Source organism: Lissotriton vulgaris, chromosome 10, assembly GCF_964263255.1.
Source record: "Lissotriton vulgaris chromosome 10, aLisVul1.2, whole genome shotgun sequence".
Lineage (NCBI taxonomy): Eukaryota > Metazoa > Chordata > Amphibia > Caudata > Salamandridae > Lissotriton > Lissotriton vulgaris.
This window is the reverse complement of record NC_141698.1, coordinates 31,280,327-31,301,283: the sequence shown is the minus strand read 5'-3', so window position 1 is coordinate 31,301,283 and position 20,957 is coordinate 31,280,327. Positions and strand designations below refer to the sequence as shown.

Below are 20,957 nucleotides of genomic sequence, written 5' to 3'. Positions count from 1 at the left end.
CAGTCCCCCCACTTTTTGGTTGGTATTTGATGCAACTTTGAATGAAGTGCACTGGGTTCCTGCTAGTGTCAGTGTTCTTTCCCCAAAACAAGACAACTGGTCACTTGATCCCCAATTGGTCAGGCCTTTAGCACCTCTGTAAGTCACTTGTAGGTGTTACCCCTGGTACCTCGGACATAGGTACTAAAGAGGGTCTTTAAGAGCTGCAGCAGTTCTTGTGCCGCTCCAAGGGACCCAGTACCAAACTCATGCAGACTGCAGGCTGCGTGGCAAGGCACTCTAAAAAGTGAAAACATGACATGGAACACACCTATGTGCCAAATCCCCTAAACACTGCGTGTAATATGTGTAAGTCACCCCTAAAGCAGGCCTTACAGACCTAAGGCAGGGTGCATTATATTGTATGCGAGGACATATCTGCATGAGCAGGTATACCATTGTAATGTTTAGTTCCATTCCTAGACATTATGGGGCAGATGTATCATCCGTTTTTTTTTGTCGCAAACGCTGCGATTCGGAAAATAGCAGCGTTTGCGACAAAAAAAACGGGTTTTGGAATGTATCAAGCAAAAAGCCTCGCAATATTAAGGAATCGCAAATTTAGCGATTCCTTAATATTGCGAGGCTGTTAAGGAATCGCAAATTGCGATAACTCATTTGAAATGTATTAAGCATTTCAGTGTTGCGATTTTTGACTAAGAATTCGCAAATTACCATCAACTTGTAGTTGGTGGTAACTTGCGAATTCTTTTCAAAAAGCACTTTTTTTAAATTCTAAAGGTGCCATATGACGCTCATACATGCCCTTAGGGCATGTATGTGCGCCATATACGTACACATATCAAATTCAGGGGTGCAGCAGGGTGTCCTTTAGACACCCTTGCACCCTTGAAATTATTCTCAATTTGCGATTAGCTAATTGCTAATCGCAAATTGAGTATAATTTTACATTCATTCCTATGGGCCTCCTGGCCCATAGAAATGAATGGGAAATTATTCCTTAATTGCGATTAGCAATTTGCTAATCGCAATTAAGGAATTCTAAGGAATCGCTAATAAATAGCGAAATTCTACATACATACCATTTTGCACTTCTCAAATAGCGATTCCTTAACAATCGCTATTTGAGAAGTGCAAAATGGTATCTTGATACATCTGCCCCTATAAGTGAACAGGGAAGCGATCTTTAGGTATGTATTGGGCACTGGTTAAAATAAGTTCTCCAGAGGGGAGGAGCCAAGATGGCGACCGGAGCAGACGCTTGAACGCCCGGCTCCGTCGGCCCTTGGCCTCGGACTATCATCCTGATTCCTATCCTCGTCGATTCTCGAGGTGAAACGTGTGCGACGACGCGCTGTCCACGCCACCGCTTCCCCGAAGTCTCAGCCCGCCCGGATGCCGGAGTTCTTGGTGTTTTTGTTCTCCGCCCTGGACCCCTGCTCCGTTGTTGCCTCTGACGCCCCCTGGAAGCTCCACAGTCACCGGACCCGCTAGCGCCAACCCTGAGCCGCGCGGTCCCGACCTCACCTCACACCACGGATTGTCGCCAGCTGAGCCTGGGGGGAGACGGCCAGACACCTCCTGCAACCTGCGCCTGAAGGGCTGGGGCTGTAAGGTAAGCCCCGGTGCAGCGGGTCTCCTGGCCCGATTTGTGGACCGTGTTGTGGGAGGCTGCCGACCCCCTTCTTCTGTTGCCTAGTCAGCTGCAAAGAGGGCCCGAGGGAAGGGAGACGACTGTTAGCTATCCCTGTTGCGGCGCAGTCCTGAGGGGAACTGATTCCTTGCTACGACCCCCCCCCCCCTGGCCATTATACCGTCCGGCGGTAAAACATGGCGTTGTTTGCCTGCTCGCGGCTGGGGGGTGATACTCTGGTCTTGCCCACTGCCTGCTTCGCCCTCCCTCCACCAGACACCAGCTCCACTGTGCCTTCCCTGATTGCTGCCGATGTGGGGGTGCAGCTTCCGCTGACATGCGGCTCCGTTCTGGCTGTCCTACGGGACTTTCGTCTACAAATGTGTGCTGGCTTGCAGGCGCTGTGTGAGCAGTTTGACTCTATGCTGTCGGCTGCGGGTCGTGAGCTCTCCGACTGTCATCAACACGGCGTGGGTCTGCCAGTGCTTTTGTCCTCTTGCGGGGACGCAACGACTGTGTGCGATCGTGCTGCACTGGTGCCTGCAACTGGCTTTCCCGGCACCCAGGATCAATTGCTCTCCAGCTCAACAGCGGATACTTTGTATCCCCGTTCATTGCTGCCTGCTTCATTGTTGCCTGCCTCACCGCGTCTGCAAGAGTATCCAGCTGGGCAACACCTAACATCCTCGATGAGTCGTTCACGGTGGCCTACTGCCTCCTTTCTGTGGAACTCCTGTACTTTATATGCCATGGCTGGACTTTATGTGGTGGACGAAGGGACCTCTGCAGCTGGTCGGTGGCCATTTTGTGATCCTTCTTCACCATCTTCTCCCCAGCGGCCATATTGTCTTTGTCTGTACGGGATGCGGGGCTTTCATGTAGGGGCTGGCTTAATCTCAAGCCCGCGATCGGGCCAGGGCTAGACTGACTTTTACCGCCATGGTTTCACGGATGGGCTGGACTGGGACTGGAACTGTATGTATATGCTGTGTGCACTCGTCGCGATCTGTCTTCCTTCATTTAAAATGCTGTGACAATTCATTTTCACACGACCGTTTCTGGTGTAGTAGGTTCTCAGTGTGTGGAAGTCATAGGTGGCCGAGGGTTTAGGGCGCTCTGATGATACGTAGGCTCCTCCCCACTTTCTTCTTTTTGGGAGTTTAGATTAGAATAGTTCTATTCTTTTCTCACCCCCTTTATCATATGTGTAATGTTTTCTTATCTTTCTTTACTCTATTCTTACTCTCTTTCTTGTCTATATTTCGGGTTTATTGGGCGACAGGCACTATGCTGGGGGGGGGGCAGGCCGTAGCCTCCGCATTGGTGTAGGGTGGGGGGGTAATTTACTGTTTCTAATTAGTTCTATGGGCCTTTTTTTCTTTTTATGTTTCTGCGCTATACTTGTTTCGATTCTGGGTCCGGGTGTGGGGTTGACAGAGGGGGGGCGGCACTGGAGGGGTGCGCAATTGCTCATGTGACTATCCTGTTATATAACTGCATTGCCTCACTGCCTGAGATTTTACTTCCATTGCTGTTTTATTGATGCTGCCGCTCTCCCGTTTGGTGAAGATATCGTGCGGACTCGAATCTCCTTGGTTCTTACTCTTCACTGACTTTTTCCCTGATAAAATTATTTTGAAAAACTTTAAAATTAACCTTCACTTCTCCTCCACCTGGCGTCAAGGTTCTCTCCAGTGTATAATTCATAAATCGTCGCTAATCTTGACCGTTGAAACGCAGGGGCCGTAATGTTTGCATCAGTGCTTAACCGTATCGTGGCCGGCCTGAAGGTTGTAGGCCCGTATTTGTTCTCTTACTATGCACGAATAAAGGTTTACAAAAATTAAAAAAAAAAAAAAAAAAAAAAACAAGTTCTCCAGCTGCATAATGGCTTCACTGAAACCTATGGTGTCGGGTATCAAACACCTCATATTAGTAAGCCCACACTGATTCCAGTGATTGATTTATTAATATATGCACCCCGAAAGGTACCTTAGAGGTACCTCTGAACCTTACTAGTCCTCTAACGTATTGGCTGACTGGTGCAGACCAGCCTGCCACCACTGAAGAGTTTCTGATCCCCCTAGAAGAAGAGTGACCCGCTTTCAGAGGACAGAATGAATGCCTGCTCTAGCAGGAGGTGGTTGCACCTCCTCCAAGCAGGCTGGTGAAGTAAATCAGCATAGCAAGGCAAGAGGCTTCAAAGGCCTCTGCCGCCTTTGATATGCACCCTGAGGCTTCCCCAGACGAGTGAAATGCCACCCCCTGCCCAAGGCCCATCTGGCACCTGGACAGGATGGCTAAATTAGCTGATGAGGTGGTGTGTTCATCCGCAGGCTTGTACCACCCCTAAGGTGGGCTACCTGGGGCCATATTATACAAATGACACATTGTCTTTGATTGCGCTGGGTGCATCTTTTAAAATGTGCGCCCGGCGCAATCAAGAAAAATGCGCTGCGTTATTGCGAGTGGGCTGCCCGAAGGGCTGTCACGAACACGCACTGCCCTGGGGGAAGAGCATTCTTGTGAAAAATGGAGCAGCTTCTTCGAGCTGCTCTGTGTTTTCACAGCGCAGGCGGCACCCGCCTGCACTTTTAAGAGGGATTAGAGATTCCTTTGCAGGTGGGTGCAGTGGGTGACTGCACCCACATGCAATGGGATGTCTGGGGGGGTCCATGGGACCTCTTTTTCCCCTAGCCAGAGGGCTACACACAGGGGTCGCACTGACAGTGCACCACCATTGAGGAGGTGCGCTGTCAGTGCACCTCCTGAGAGCTTCTTTGGCTCAGCGCCCGCATCAGTAATGCAGCACGGGCGCAGAGGCATCGGGATTCCCTTATTTGATTGGGTCACACCCCCATGCAAATGTGGAAACACCCTCTTGAGGAAGCATTGGCGCTGTATGTGTGCCAACACTTTCAGTATTACAGAAGGGTATACACAAGCATCTGAGGCCCCTTCTGTAATACTAAAGTGCCCCGGGGCACTTCTATAGTACGGCCATTGATGTGCACACAACTAGGACAATTCCACCATTTTGGTTTCTGGTGGAATTAGGTATTCTCTGCTAGGGTTATTTCCATCCCACAGGAAGTGGTCATATGGCTTTTTCCCTGCAGCTACAGGCACCAAAGAAGCAAGGTCCGGTTCACTGAACTGCCACTTACTGGGACTACTGACACTTCAGTCGCCCTGGAGGAAGTCTCTGTGCTCCCGCAGGTCAGATCTGTCCTCTCTCCAAGTGTGGGGACACCAGGACCGTCCGGATCAGCACAGAACCAATACCTGGGGTACGGGACCCTTGCAGCCACCAAGGGTTGTTGTGTCCAGAGCGTGTGTCTCACTTACTGCCTTTGTGTGTGCAATAAATGCTTAGCACTACCCTCTGATAAGCCAAACTGCTCACCCACATTTCCATAAAAGAGAGCATTTGGGGTATCATTTGTGCCTCTGTAAACTAGTTGTACCTCATTTTGGTCCACTATAAAGAGGCAGCTCTGTGCAAAACCCCCATATGTTGTGCTTTTTATAAAGTATGAACCCCAATATTGAATTTATACTCCACGGCCCTTTTCTAAACAATTTACATGCGGCATACAGGCTTTCATGGCACGGGAGGGGGGCGGGCAGGCACACGGACAGCGGGAGGGGGGCGAGCAGGCACACGGACAGCAGGAGGGGGGCGGGCAGGCACGCGGACAGCGGGAGGGACACTTTAGAGCTAGATAAAGGCTTTTCGCATTTGTGAGCTTGTCTCCATTGACCTACATAACCTCTGTGCAAAACCCCCATATGTTGTGCTTTTTATAAAGTATGAACCCCAATATTGAATTTAAGCACTGGGAATACTCCACGACCCTTTTCTAAACGATTTACATGCGGCATACAGGCTTTCATGGCACGGGAGTGGGGCGGGCAGGCACAGGGACAGCGGGAGGGGGGCGGGCAGGCACACGGACAGCGGGAGGGGGGCGGGCAGGCACACGGCAATCTGTCTAATATATAGAGATTTCATATCAAAGTGCTGTGAGGGGGAGAAAAGTGTTGATTGAGACACTGAAGAGCATCTCCCCTTCCACAAATATTAGTATCATTTGTTTCACAGTCTCATATTTTCAGAACGAAAACATGTTCGATTATAATTATCAATAGCAATGTAATTGTGTTTACTCATTCATCTAACCCTGCTAACAAGGACAGGTGAAGCCAAAAAGTCCTGCATGTTTTAGGCCTATGTTTGTTGTTTTAAGTCTCATCTTTAATTGCGAAGGCCACACCTCTTTGAAAGGATTCCTAGTTATGCTTCCCTGGCCACGCCGCTTTTTAATAAGCCCCTAACGTTTTCATTCCACTCCAAGCCCTGAATAAAAAAATATTGTTATGGAACCTCTGCAGGTTTGTGCCATATGTACTAAGTCTGTGCGGTTATCATAGATTGCCACCGCGTACCTAACCATCTCATCGCTATAATGCGGCAAACCCAGTGGTATCGACTTCATGAACATGCATTAAGGTGTACATGCTGTTTCGTGGCACACCCTTTTATGTGGTGACATAAGTTGTGTCCAGGTGCTACCGCATGACTAGTGAGATCTCCCTAAAATGTAACTTAGGCTGGACACTTTAGAGCTAGATAAAGGCTTTTCGCATTTGTGAGCTTGTCTTCATTGACCTACATAACCTCTGTGCAAAACCCCCATATGTTGTGCTTTTTATAAAGTATGAACCCCAATATTAAATTTAAGCACTGCACGACCCTTTTCTAAACGATTTTCATGCGGCATACAGGCTTTCATGGCACTGGAGGGGGGCGGACAGGGACAGCGGGAGGGGGGTGGGCAGGCACACGGACAGCTGGAGGGTGTTGCGGGGAGGCACACGGACAGCGGGAGGTGGGCGGGCAGGCACACGGACAGCGGGAGGGGGGAGGGAACGGCAAGAAAGGCACTCACCTGGACTTCCAGCGACGGTCGGCCGCTGAATGACCAAATTAAACCTCGACGTCGGAAAAAATAAACCCCGCCCACGGCCGCGATGACGATCGGAGAGGGAAGAAATCGCGGGAACGCCCACGAATCTGGTCTGGCCATGACGGACAGATCTCTGTTCCAATGGCTAGCCTCCATTTATGGAGCTAGCCAATGGAACAGAGGGGCAGATTCCAAGCCAACTCTTTCTAACATTAGATTTCGCCTGCGCTGAAAAGCTGCGCAGAGCGCAGCCTTCGGCGGGGCGAAACCTAAAAACACACTGCCTCTTAAACACGCCCCTTACTGGCAGCGCAGGGCACGCCCACGCCACTGGTAGGCTGACAGAGTCAAAGAAGGAGTGAACCAGTAAGTCTATCAGCAGCTGCAGCAAAACTCACAGCCTTCTTTGAATGGAAATGTATTCAAAACGAGCTCCCACAAACCAATATATATTTTTTATATTTCGGTTTTCATTATGTTTTCAGCAATAAGGACTTCAAGATTCACGCTATCCACAGAACCACCCTATATTAAGGCACCCATTATGTCTAATAAAGTCTTTTAAAACATGTAATTTACAATAAGACGCTAGCTACGTAGAAAAGAACCACAAGTTTTACTCAGACAGGCTACGAGCCAGAGACCATGGGTAATTTCCAATCCCAACATTATTTATGTAATTAATGCATAAGTAAAACCTGAATGCTTTGGATGTACTCAGACATGCCAACTTATGACTAATGCATGCCAAAACATAGTTAAGTACACCGATAAGTTAAAATAAATAAACATTTAGTTATTATAACATCCCTGCATCAACTACTGTGTACTCCAGCTCACAGACAACTGTTAAAACCGAACAGAATTAGTCCTGCGCAACAAAGAATTACAGAAGTTTTGAAATTGGCTGCAGCTGCCGGGAATATGAACCGGCGGGTGTGATCGAAGCTACTGTCAAGGTGGCGGTGAACAGTCCAGCCAGCGATGTACGATTCACCTGTGAGACTTGTCGGCGGTGCAGTGGTATCGAGTGCTGCAGCTGCATTGAGCACAAACCAATTTAGAGTGCCAAACACAAAGGGGAAAAGACTACAGAGAAAGCAGACTAGTAATAGGCCAATACTCAAGGAGCAGGAACTAGCGACAAGAAGGAGGGACATAAAGTAAAGCAAACCACACAGAAGCAAGCTTTTCAGAACGAGGTGCAGTTTAACAAATCACCAGCGAGGGGCGGAATGAAAGCCCACATACAGCATGTCTCGAAGAGACAGCGTATGCGCTGCCTAGGCGAGACCTAAAAATGGATTTTGTTTTTCGTAGTGAAGTGTGGAATGTCACACCATGGTGGCGAAGAGGGCAGAGGGATCCTTGTGAGTGAGGGAGTTGTAGTGACTTATATGCCTGAGGGAAGAGTGATCCTTCTGACTGAGGGAGCTGGAGGGATCCTTTTCCCCAAAGTAAAAGGGATCCTTGTGATTGAGGGAGCTGTAGTGAGCCTTGTGCGTGAGTGAGGGGAGAGGGATCCTTGTAAGGGAGTGATCTAGAGGGGTCCTTGAGCCTAAGGGATGAGGGGTCCTTGTGAGTGAGTGAAAATGGGTTCTTGTGAGTGAGGATCTAGAGTGACTCTTGTACCTGATGGAAGAGGGGTCCTTGTGAGTGAGGTTACTGTAGTGACCCTTGTACCTGAGGGAAGAGGGGCCCTTGTGAGTGAGGGAGCTGTAGTGACCCTTGTACCTGAGGGAAGAGGGGTCCTTGTGAGTGAGGTTGCTGTAGTGACCCTTGTACCTGAGGGAAGAGGGGCCCTTGTGAGTGAGGGAGCTGTAGTGAGCCTTGTGCGTGAGTGAGGGAAGAGGGATCCTTGTAAGAGAGTGATCTAGAGGGGTCCTTGAGCCTGAGGGACGAGGGGTCCTTGTGAGTGAGGGAGCTGGAGGGACCCTTGTGCCTGTGGGAAGAGGGGTCCTTGTGAGTGAGGGAGGAGGGGTCCTTGTGAGTGAGGGAGCTGTACTGACCCTTGTACCTGAGGGAAGAGGGGTCCTTGTGAGTGAGGGAGCTGCAGTGAGCCTTGTGCGTGAGTGAGGGAAGAGGGATCCTTGTAAGAGAGTGATCTAGAGGGGTCCATGAGCCTGAGGGACGAGGGGTCCTTGTGAGTGAGGGAGCTGGAGGGACCCTTGTGCCTGAGGGAAGAGGGGTCCTTGTGAGTCAGGGAGGAGGGGTCCTTGTGAGTGAGGGAGCTGTACTGACCCTTGTACCTGAGGGAAGAGGGGTCCTTGTGAGTGAGGGAGCTGCAGTGAGCCTTGTGCGTGAGTGAGGGAAGAGGGATCCTTGTAAGAGTGATCTAGAGGGGTCCTTGAGCCTGAGGGACGAGGGGTCCTTGTGAGTGAGGGAGCTGGAGGGACCCTTGTGCCTGAGGGAAGAGGGGTCCTTGTGAGTGAGGGAGGAGGGGTCCTTGTGAGGGAGGGGGCTGGAGGTACCCTTGAGCGTGAGGGACGAGGGGTCCTTATGAGTGAGGGGGCTGGAGGTACCCTTGAGCGTGAGGGACGAGGGGTCCTTGTGAGTGAGGGAGCTAGAGTGACCCTTGTGCGTGAGTGAGGGAAGAGGGATCCTTGTAAGAGAGTGATCTAGAGGGGTCCTTGAGCCTGAGGGACGAGGGGTCCTTGTGAGTGAGGGAGCTGGAGGGACCCTTGTGCCTGAGGGAAGAGGGGCCCTTGTGAGTGAGGGAGCTGTAGTGAGCCTTGTGCGTGAGTGAGGGAAGAGGGATCCTTGTAAGAGAGTGATCTAGAGGGGTCCTTGAGCCTGAGGGACGAGGGGTCCTTGTGAGTGAGGGAGCTGGAGGGACCCTTGTGCCTGAGGGAAGAGGGGTCCTTGTGAGTGAGGGAGGAGGGGTCCTTGTGAGGGAGGGGGCTGGAGGTACCCTTGAGCGTGAGGGACGAGGGGTCCTTGTGAGTGAGGGGGCTGGAGGTACCCTTGAGCGTGAGGGACGAGGGGTCCTTGTGAGTGAGGGAGCTAGAGTGACCCTTGTGCCTGAGGGAAGAGGGGTCCTTCTGAGTGAGGGGGCTGGAGTGACCCTTGTACCTGAGGGAAGAGGAGTCCTTGTGAGTGAGGGAGCTAGAGTGACCCTTGTGCCTGAGGTAAGAGGGGTCCTTGTGAGTGAGGGAGCTAGAGTGACCCTTGTGCCTGAGGGAAGAGGGGTCCTTCTGAGTGAGGGGGCTGGAGTGACCCTTGTGAGTGAGGGAAGAGGGGTCCTTGTGAGGGAGGGGGCTGGAGGGACCCTTGAGCCTGATGGACGAGGGGTCCTTGTGTGTGAGGGGGCTGGAGGATGCTTGTGAATGAGAGCTCTGGGGGGTTGGGGGGGGGCGCTGTCCCTGAGGGAGTCGAGCAGGCCGGCTAGAGCGTGGGGTCTTCGAAGGAGGAATGAGAGAGAGGCAGGCGTCCTTGTGCAACGTACCGGGCGGACAAGTAAAGCGCTCGGGTCGAGTTAGCGCTATAAGCCCGTGAGAGGGCGACGGACCTCAATGCAGAGCGCCCGGCTCGACGGTGATAAGCCCCGGGCCCCTGACACCCCCGGAAACAAGGCTCCCGGTGGCCGGTGCAGATAAAGCGCTTATCGCCGCCCTCTCCCACGCCCTGACGCCACCCCGGGGGCAGGCCGTGCCAGGGAGCCGCGGCCATTCATTCACAAATCCTTCCGAGAATGTCAGCTCCTCCCACACCTCTTTCCCAAAACTCCACGAGAACTGCGTCAGGGGTCCAAGGTAGCTCAGAGAGCAGCCCCCCTTCACAGAGGTAGCGCCTGGAGGCAACGCACGCGCCGCTACGATTTACAGCAATGAGCATTTTCTGTGCTGCTGGGTCATTGAGCCTGGGTTTCTTTAGTGCTGCGAAGTTTTTTTTGTTGCGCGGACATAATCGTGCATAATTACAACATTTCCCGTCACACAAAATGCGTGAAATGTTCTCTTTTAGCATAGCATAGCATAGCACCTCGCCTGACCTTTCTATGTCGTGCATTTTCTATAGAAGAAACATGACTAGTCTATCAGCAAAAATGCAGGTATTTTATGGGGGGGGGGGGGGGGTCTCACATTTCACTCTCCCCTAGGTTCGAGCTATATTTCTCATTTGCTATACGTTGAGTTAGCCCTTCGTCCCTCTCAAGCGATGCATTTACGCAGCAACGGCCCGCGGTGGGGGGTGCTGCTGGGCGCTGACGTGGGTGGGGGGTAGTAAACTACGGATTATGGCCGAGCAGAGGTAAGTAAACAAATAAATAAAACGAATTCCGTTGCACACGCGGCATCGCATTTGGCGATGCAGCACAGGCAGCGAAATTCGTTTTCTTTATTTATAGGTTTACTTACCTCTAATCGTCCACTGTAGGGGCAGTGAAATGTGGGCTGACCGACTTGTCTCCGCAGGGGACCCTCATGAGAGGGCGGCCCCCTTAGTGCTGCAAGATGGCACGCGAGACAGCCCAGGGTCTTAGGTCGCCCCTTCAGCGAAGGTGCGTCACTTCCGACCGGGTGGGGCGGAAGTATTTAAGGCTCCCCCCTCCCTTCTGGTGGCCTCTTTGACCCCTTCTCCTTCGATGTTTCCCACCCTACCGCTTCCCTGGCATCCCAGGGTGGCGGGGGGGGGGGGGGAGGTTGTGCGTTAACAACTATTATTTGAGTTGCAGGCGGAGTTACAGGACGATCCAGAGGCGGAAAGGTACTCAGGAGTACCCTATCCAGAAGCTCAAGGGGTGCTGAGGCCTATTATCCCCGGGAGATCTGTGCGGTAGACCCTGGGGTGCGATGGCGCCCCGTTATCCTACGGGCGGTTGGAAACCTGTACAACTGGGGGGTCGCTTGAACGCTCTGCCCCTCGCGGGGGGGTGTGAGCAAGAGGGTAGACGAATGGTTCACCAGATATGGGAGGGGCTATCCTCTCAACACAACCGCTAAGCACCATCTGGCCAAGGCCGCGATGCTACTTGGCCCATCAGGTGGCAAGCTGCGAGGGGCCTATTGCCTTTGGATCGTCTGTAAGATAACCCACCATGTTGGCATAGTTTTCCCATCAACAAGTTGTCTGGTCAGTTTATTTATGGGATGTGCATATTGTTTGTGGGGGGCTGGTGTGTGGGCAGATATGGGCACAATTCGTTTTATTAATTTATATGTTTACTTACCTCTAATCGGCCGTAATCTGTGGTTTACTTCCCCCACCCTGCCCCTCCCCCACCCAACATCAGCGCCCAGCAACACTTCCACCACGGGCCGCTGCTGCATGCCCGGCAGCACGAATACTCCTGTCGGCTGATGGCGCATTGATTGTGATCACATTACCAGCACTTGGTTGTATACCATTTTTTTCAGAACGAGGTATCTGAGTCTTTGTCACCAGTTCGAAACCCCAAAATCGAATTTTTCTTCAGTCAACCAGGGGTACTTTGGTATTACGGAAAGGGCCGCAGGCGCTTGTGTGGCCCCTCCCGTAATACGATAGCGCTGGCGCACTTAAAGTGGCAGCTCTATCTTCAGACGGCGTTCCCTCATTTGCATGGGGGCGTTGTCCCATGCAAATGAGGGAATCCCTTTGCCTTTGCGTCCTTCCGTGCGGTATTACAGACACGGGCGCAGAGGCAAATAAGCTCTCAGGAGGTGCACTGACAGTGTGCCACCTAAAAGGTGGGGCACCCTGAGAGCAGCCCTCTCTGGAGGGAGAAAAGGGGGTCATATGGACCCCCAGACATCGGGAGCAATCACTCACTGCACCCACCTGCAAGGGGATCTCTAATTCTCCTTCAAAGTGCAGGTGGGTGCCGCCTGCACTGTGAAAACACGGATCGGCTTCAGAGCAGCCGCTCCGTCTTTCACAGGAATGCCCTGTCCTCAGGGCAATGCGAGTTCGTGGCTGCCCTGGGGGGCAGCGCATTCATAGTAATACTGTGCATTTTCGGCGTTTACCCCGGGCGCACCTTTTAATAGGTGCGCTCAGCGCAAACAATGAAAATGCACCTTTAGTGTAATACGGTCCCAGGTGCTTTGCCATTCTCAAACCAGCACTGCAAAACCAGAGCCGCCCAGGGCTGCCACAAAGGCTGGTGCAGTGCAGCTAAAAACATAACATAACCTGTATTTGTAAAGCGCACGTTTACCCTAGGGTATCTTGGTGCTGAATAACAAATGTTTATTGTTACCCAACTCAATGGTACTCTATTTATCGACCTCAGTAGGATGAATGGCTAAGTGGACCTGCCGGGATTTGAACTTGTGACCATGAAGTCGAACATTGGCCCCTACAGTGAACGCATTAGTCTACCAAGCCACCAGACCTAGAAAAAACAGAAGTGGTTGATCCTCAAATTTCAGGTCAAGAAGACCTGATCTGGTGACAGGTTAAGGGAAAGGAGATGACTGACCTGGCATCACCAGCCCAGAGCTGAGGGGCTAAGATCTGCCCTCCCATGAATAGAGTGAGCTCTCCTATGCTTGAGGCGAGGGACGATGGGGTTCAGAACTGCCCTCATGACAGCCGTCTCTGGAAAGACCCAATGATGGCGGTGGAAGAGGCTTCCAGGCCTTGGCTTGGAAGCAGGTCAGTTTAAAGCAGGTTGACAGCCGGAGGAGGATCAGGGGAAAGGGCAGTTCTGAAGCTAGTCAAGATCAGGAAAGCGGGGTCTGGCGAGCAGAAGGACTGGGTGAAGATACAGAAGAGGAAGACATGTGTTAAGAGTACCTCAAAGGTACCAGTAGCATTAATGGAGTAAACACGAAGCAGGCAACTGGAGATGCATAGATAGCGGAGTACCAAGGAGAAGGGACAAGGAGGGTGTATGGTCCTCTGGCAGCAAAGAGAGGATGAAGGGGAATTTTGCTACAAGAAGTGAAACAAGGAAGAGGAGCAGGGAAGCTGTTTGTTGTGGTTGGTGCTCAGCCTCAAGGGTGTCAGAGTTGCCTAACGATACTGGGTTCTCCTGCCGGTACTTCGAAGAGCTCAAAGAAAGATTGTTAGTGGTGGAAGATGGAGCAAGTGGGAAATGTCTGAAGATGTAGGCATGTGTCAATACTAGGCATTTGTGTGGTTCGAAGGATATGACTAGATTGAGAAGGTCAAAGCTGATTTTCATGTCTCCAGCGGTTGTGAGTAAATATCTCGGAAGGCTAGTCCTGAGGAAGGACCTTGGGAAACATTCTTTTCGGGTGGATTTGGCAAAAGGATTGGGTTGAGTGGGACAAACAAAAAGGATGGGAAGATGGAGATCAGATCATTGGCACGTGGAGTGGGCTTCCTAACAGGTTAGTCCCTATCGCCACCAGTCCACGTGTCCCAATGCAGATAAAGGCTTGGACTTCCTCCACAGGCAGTGCCGGATCTATATACTTGGTTATTCCATCATGAAGATGATGATGACAATGTTGATGTAGGACACATGAAGTGTCTATCACCCTGTAAGGATATCCTGGAGCTAGCAGGCACCAGAGCCAACCAATGAAGGGATTCTGATAAAGATTCTTTTTTGAATCCTTGTGAAAGGACAAATGATGATGGATCAGGTGTAGAGTCAGCGGGCCGGCGCCCCAGGCTTTTGTCACCAGATAAGAGACGGGTCAGCCTCCTGCTCCAGCGAGGCAAATTTTGGGAACAGTAAACATGCAGATAAGAGGCTGGTTAGAGAACAGTGTGGAGGACTCTTTGTGGACACACAGGTTCAGTGGTTGGGCAGGGATGGAATGCACTCAGGACATTGGATGTCCAACCTGTTCGAAGTGACGGGCAAAGCTGACACAACCTATTTATGCACCACTCGGATAAGGACAGCTTTTCATGGGGTATCCATCCTAAGAGACAGAAGAAGGAGGTTTCAGAGGTGAAGTCAATTCTGCATGAGATGTGCACCGTCTCCTCATGTGGAGGAGTCGTGTCAACCGCCAGCTCTTGACGGTGTCTGCGGAGAGGACATGGTTGACCATATTCTGTGTGAGTGGTGGTGCACACCGGCGAGAGCACGCAAACAACCGTCGCGTGGCTTTTGTGTCTGTGGAAGTCAAAGCGCACCAGTCACTAGAGGTAAGCACATTACCTCATGAAATGGAGAGTTGTTAAACAGGTTTGCTTATTGTGTGTAGGCAAAGAGCCTTTGGGGTGGGGCAGGACAGCTCTAGGTGGAGCCTTCCTGGGGTAGAGGTGAGAGGTGATTCTTGTTAGTTCTTGCTGTTTCAGGCAGGGTTGCTGCAGGAGAGAAGGGCTTGTTCCATGCTAGGCAAGCTAACCTGGGTGTTGGTAAGATGGTGCCCCAGTGGGCTCTGCAGACCTGGGTGGCAAGGAGAGGAATGGCGGGTCCAGACTGCCAATGAGGACTGGCAGAACCAGGAACAGAAAGAGAGCAGAGAAGTCCAGGATATGGGGCAATGGAGGCTATAGCTGGATTGGTAAGTCATGGAACGTAGACTCATGGTACCCAAGGGGATTATGGGAGTAGTGAAAGCTTGCAAGTCATTACAGATCATTAGTGGGTCATAAGTTGGCAGGGTGGTACGGCCATGTGTGTCGTATAGAGGAATGGCTAGTTGATGCGTTAGTAGGATGTATAGGGTATTTCTATGAGGCAATATTTTCAGATGCAGCATTATTAGTGAGCGTAGATATATGAAGCGAAAGGTGCCTTTCCAGACTTCCGGTGAGTATCTACCCTTGACCACAGCCTCAAGCCCAAGGCATACCCTGGGAGACAAGGGAGCCTCCTGCTCCCCTGGCAATGGAGGGCAGCAGGCTAGCGGGCTGCTTTCAAAATAGCATAGGATGCCATGACCGAAGGATTGCCCCTTTCTAGTTGCGATATTCTGCACTGAGAGCTGGTTGAAACAGTTTTACCAGAGCTAATTCCAGGTTCCAGCCCAGAACTGCATGTGGGCTAGGTTGGCACAAACCAGACGGGGTTGGACTACTGAATTTGGGAGGCCTGACTTTCACCCCCATGCATCAGAACTCCTACATGATCTTAACTATAAATTCCGCACAGCTCACTAACACCCCGAGGTGTGCTTGAAAATCCAATGCGTACATTCAACTAAGTGTGAGGCCAGCTCATCTCTATTAGTTCAACTCCTTGTACAACCAGTAGATGACAGAAAGACAGGTATTTCTGTCATCTACTGGTTGTACAAGGATTTGAACTAATAGAGATTAATTATTATTACATTGCCACGGAGTGTACAGATAAGCTTTACTGCTGTAGTTGCAAGATGCGCATGGCCTCACGCTTAGTTGAATGTTTGCTTTTAGGAATAATGTAAATAGATGAGTCAAATGGAAAAACTTTGTTGTAAATATGCTCTTAAAATAATTTAAATTATTTTGTGTATGTTATCTATGTTTTGTAGCCCTGAAAAGTCCTTCAATAGGACGAAACACGTTGGCTACTGGAAGAATTAAAAAGAAAATAAAGATTCAAGAAATAAAAGACCTATGTGAACTATCTTACCTTATGAACGGACTCCCTGGTTGTAGTGTGCGGACCAAAATATTGTTTGCATTTGTCTGTTGTGGAAGGTTTCACAGCATAGGAAGCAAAAATGGTCTGGTTTCCTTTGGTCTACGCACCACATGGTTACTAAAAATCCCACTACATAAATAAGTGCGGTTTTGCACCCTAGATCCTTTTGTTTGTAAATCAATCAGCTTACATACTGTCCTTTAGCCAGTGGACAAAGTGCATTAAAAAAAGTATCGGATCTGTGATGCTGCACGCAAATGGGGGCTTTGTATGAAGGTTGATTGCTTCAACACATGCCCAAACTGTGGCTTAATATAGCCTTAAAGCTCCATAACAGGCTCTACTGGCCAGTAAAGGCCCGCTCTCTTGGTAATGGCCTGATCTGAAGGCGAGGACCTTTAACAAAGGAGGGGGCATTTACTGACCGGTGGAGCCGGCTACGGAGGGCTCTAAGGCTATTAGAACATTCCGCCCCTAGAGGGCAGAATATTCTAATCAAAACAAAGGCCTCAGGTGCCTAAGGGGTTGAAATCCCTTCGGGCTCCGTGAGGCCTTTGTTCACAGCTGTTGCTGTGAACAAGCATAGGAATGTGGATGCTCCGGGCTTCTACCGGCCATTATAAGCCCAAAACACTCCATTGTCTTCAATGGAGCTCCCAACATCCCAATGTTCTAACTATAGTTAAACTAGTCTGACCTGATGTATCAACACATTTTCCCATAGACACATGATGGATAAAACCCTTTCATACGTCAGACCCAAGGGCCTTATTTTTTGTTTGCGGGGGAAACTGCAAATCCTCCAATTTCTACAGGAAACTCAAAATACAGTATTTGAACCACCAGCTGAACGTACGCCAACATAGGGATAATATTGTGGTGAAAATTCACCTGGCAGGTTCTACTCCATATGTATCGTGTCCTCCGGAATGTGAAGTATTTTTGGTTTGTGCCAAAATCTAAACGAGGCGCTAAGCCGTGAAATGTCATCAAGCACCAGGGATAGCGCCTCAGTGGTCACAGTACACAACGGCACTTCAAGCAAATAGCTTAACCGCTCCAAATAGCAGTCAAGGAATAGGATACAGTGAACCTGATGACAACTTAAAGAAGATGGTGGAATGGGACCTTACCTGGCGGACGTGTAAGACGGTGCTGCTCGCGATGTATGATCAGATTTCCAACGGCTTGTTCTGGCACGTTATAGGGGATACAGTCTAAAATACATCAAGACACGTGTGTAAATGCTGATGCAACAAGACAGGTATAGAGGCCAAAAATGTATTTTAATATTCAGTGGGCTATTCGATAAGGGCTGTGCTGATGCTTGCAAGGCACTTTTTACCACATGAGCACCAGGGTCAAAATGTAGTAAATAACCGCCATAGGCCCCTGTGTGTCAACACATTTCCCCATAGACACATAATGATTAAAATGTTTGTATACAACAAGCTGTTTGTCTCTTCATTTGAAAAAGTGCAAATGGTAGTTTCTTTTCAAATGGATTTTATGTTTGGTGTATAAGTGTATGCATAGAGAGGGCGGTGTAGTGATGCAGGTTCAAATTATCGACCAGAGATGTAAACACTTTCGCGAACAAGGATAAGATCTACGGATTCCAAATGTAATACCTAGACAATAACGTAAAAACTCGATAGGGATCAGGGGACCGAGAAGGACAAGTGAGCTGCTACATTTGCATCCTACCTCACATAATGCAATTCACAAACAAGCATTTTCAAAGCAATAGGTCTTGCATTTGCGAGAGTTTAAGCCACTGGCATTGTAAATGACCATGACTTTTATTTACATGTTTTGATAATTAACATAAATAAAAGGCATTGTCATCTACAATGCCAATAGCTCAAACTCTGGTAAATGAGAGACCTATTCAAAGAAGCGGCCGCCTTTGTCCCGGGCTGCTTAGAAAGTGAAAGCGCGCATGGCACTGAATGTTGCAGGAAAGCATGTCGTGCCTGCAGTAGGAGAAACTATTTAAAGAAAATAGTGCTTCCAGCTTAAAAAAGACTCATCGTGTAACAACCGAAATAAAAAGGCCTGTCCTCATGGGAGCTTACGAATGAAGACAAGGCGGTACTAAGGAGCGACTAACAAGCCTATTCACAAATCAGAAGCCAGCATTTACGAAGGACAATGACACAAGCCAATGAAAAATATAGGCGGAGAGTGGGCGGGGCTTTTATTCCATACTCCAATACGCATGACTTTCACAGCAGCGCATGCGCTGCCCAGGCTCGACTTTAAAAGGCAAATTAAACATACTGAACTCACCACTGGCAGATTCCCCAATTCTGGGAGATTCTGTTGTCCTTACCAATAACTTGCATTAGTTAAAGTAGGACCAAAGACCTAAACTACTTGGAAAAAATTCAAAAAGTTGAAAGGCATGGCCTGACACCCCACCCCCCCCTCCCTGTGTGTCATGCTTAGAGTTGCAGTAGATTATTAAAATGCTGAATTGAGAAAGTAATTTAATTATTTTTACCTCAGTGACATCATTAATTGTAGTGTAATTGTACATTTCAACCTAGCCTGCATGTTGATAAAAAAAACGAAAATAAAATAACAGAATTATGCCCCTTTTATGATGAAATGAAATGTTGTTTTTAATATCTGTTTGATACACTATTATGGTTTTAAATAACTGAAAACAATAAACTGATCTACTTACGCCCATTGGTATAAGTCTTTTTCTCCTGCTAATTGGAGCTGTGCTCAGTCAGCAACTTCCGGTGGAGCTGACCACGCGGCGGCGTAGTAAGATGGCCGATGATGACGCATGACACCCAGGGGGTTGTGTGAGGCCGTACCTTTCAGATTTTTAAAATTTTTGAATTTTTTCCAAGTAGGTGTGGTCTTAAGTCAGACTCTGACTAATGCAAGTTTGTGGTGAGGTTCACAGGAGCTCCCAGAATTGAGGAATCTTCCTACGGTGGCCTGAGCATGTCTCAATTCGCCCTTTTTTGTGAATTTTCCAAATGTAATACGTCATGTCATAGTAAATAGTATGCGATAAGTTACGCACTGGTGAGATTAGTGTGTATCTATACGTCACAGGTTCGAATTCCCGCAGCATTGACCTAACTCTTCATCCTTGCAGAGTCCATTGGTTACGTGCCATTTAATTGGGTAATATACGCATCTTATAATTAGAGGGCTACCCAACAGAAGTAGTAAGCATTACAGAAAATAAGTTATTAATATTAGATGATGAAATATGTGGAGAGAGCAAAGAGGGATCTTTTTGAAAAGGAGAGAACTTTGCCCTGGGTTTTGCCTTCGTAGTAAATTTGGATTTAAAATTGATTGTAATGGTGGATTGAAAACCTTTTCATGTTTTTGTAAATTTTAAGTCAAATGTAATGAACACTAATAAGTTCGATCACATTCAACATGCACGCGCAGCATCGGTGGCATATGTTTGTTATCTCTCAGTTCTCACGCTTTGGCAAGAAACAAACCTCATGATGCTCTTGAAAGTAGCAGATTCCTGAAATATAGAGGAAAGAGCAAGTTCAAGGGTAATTTGCGTGGCTTCTTTCCAACAAGCACTGGCGTTGCCAATAGGTCTCGCAGTAGGCAAGTTGGAGCTATTGGTTCTGTAAATGACAAAGCCCTTTATGTTTTGAAAAACAAAACAAAAATAAAAGTCATTGTTATTTGCAATTGTAATAGCTCCAACTTTCCTACTGCAAGTCCTATTGGCAACGCCAGTGCCTTTTTTGGGTGGTGGTGAGTGATGCTGTGGTGGTGCTGAGTGTTGCTCTGAGTGATGGCGGGGTGTTGCAGAGTGATGCTCGTTTAACAACTTAGCTGCTTCGAACGTTCAGCACCCAGTGCTGAACGTTCAAATAACGAGCGCTGGCCGGTCGGCCAACGGTCGTGCGCAGCACTGGGGAGGTAGCGCTCGCGACGACCGTTGGCCGACGGCAGCGCTTAAGGGGTTAAATCTGAGATGTGAGGGTGGTGTTGCTTTTATTTTTAGAGCTCTAAATAACATAGTGTTACTGCAATTGCAATTGAACAAACATATTTTAACCGGTTTAGAAGGGAGAAAAGGGCGGTCCCACCTGGATTCAGCCCTCTAACGGGAAGCACAGAGTCGTGCACATGTGTGTAATGTACCCTTGAAGCATAGATTCCCACACTGTGCACATGTGTGTAATGTACCCATAAAGCACAGATTTCCACACCGTGCACATGTGTGTAATGTAAGAGAAAAAGTCAAGTGGTGTCCCGTAACAACAAGTCTGAAAACTAGACTCAAGGGTCACTATGTAGATATTATTGTGGATCTCCTAGTAAAGACAACTAGACCTATCTGAGTTTGTTCATTAGAGGACAAAGAACGAGAGGTAAGAGGTTCCAGTACTGCAAGCTTATATGTCATCACTCTAAATCAAAAAATTCTAACATTTGGTATACAATTCTGGCATGCACTATTGACTGCAAGAAGACAAACACGGCGACGCTGTTCGAGAAGGGAGCAGGGAGGCCGATTCATTTCCAGCCGAAGTAAAATTCCAATCTGCACAAAGACGTGAGGTCATCCCCGACTCTTTCAGTGTGCCACGAAATACAAAACAAGAAGGTCTGTGGCTGCAGTGATTCGTATACTTGAAGTAAGAAATACGACTAAAACATAGTCCCCTCCAAAAACGGTGGCTCCCCCGAACAGTGTGTAAAGCCGCATTGAATATTGATTAAGACAGTTGCAATTATCTTCAAAGATGCACTGATAGCCTACAGACCCACATAAGTAAAAAAAAAAAAAGGGGCCCTAAGGCAGCAATAATCCCATTCTATCGTTGGATTCAGAATAAACATTTTTTATCTCTAAGAATCTGTCCTGAAG

The 20,957-nt window shown here is 49.0% G+C and overlaps 1 protein-coding gene across 2 annotated transcripts in view; it reads right to left on the bottom strand.

The window, feature by feature from the left end:
• Positions 1–20,957, bottom strand: part of SLC38A5 (solute carrier family 38 member 5) — a 418,440-nt gene that overhangs the window by 370,193 nt on the left and 27,290 nt on the right. For both annotated transcript variants that reach the window (XM_086940341.1, XM_086940342.1), the window contains exon 2: positions 17,215–17,298. The gene's annotated coding sequence lies outside the window, so the exon portion shown is untranslated. The remainder of the gene's footprint in view (positions 1–17,214; positions 17,299–20,957) is intronic.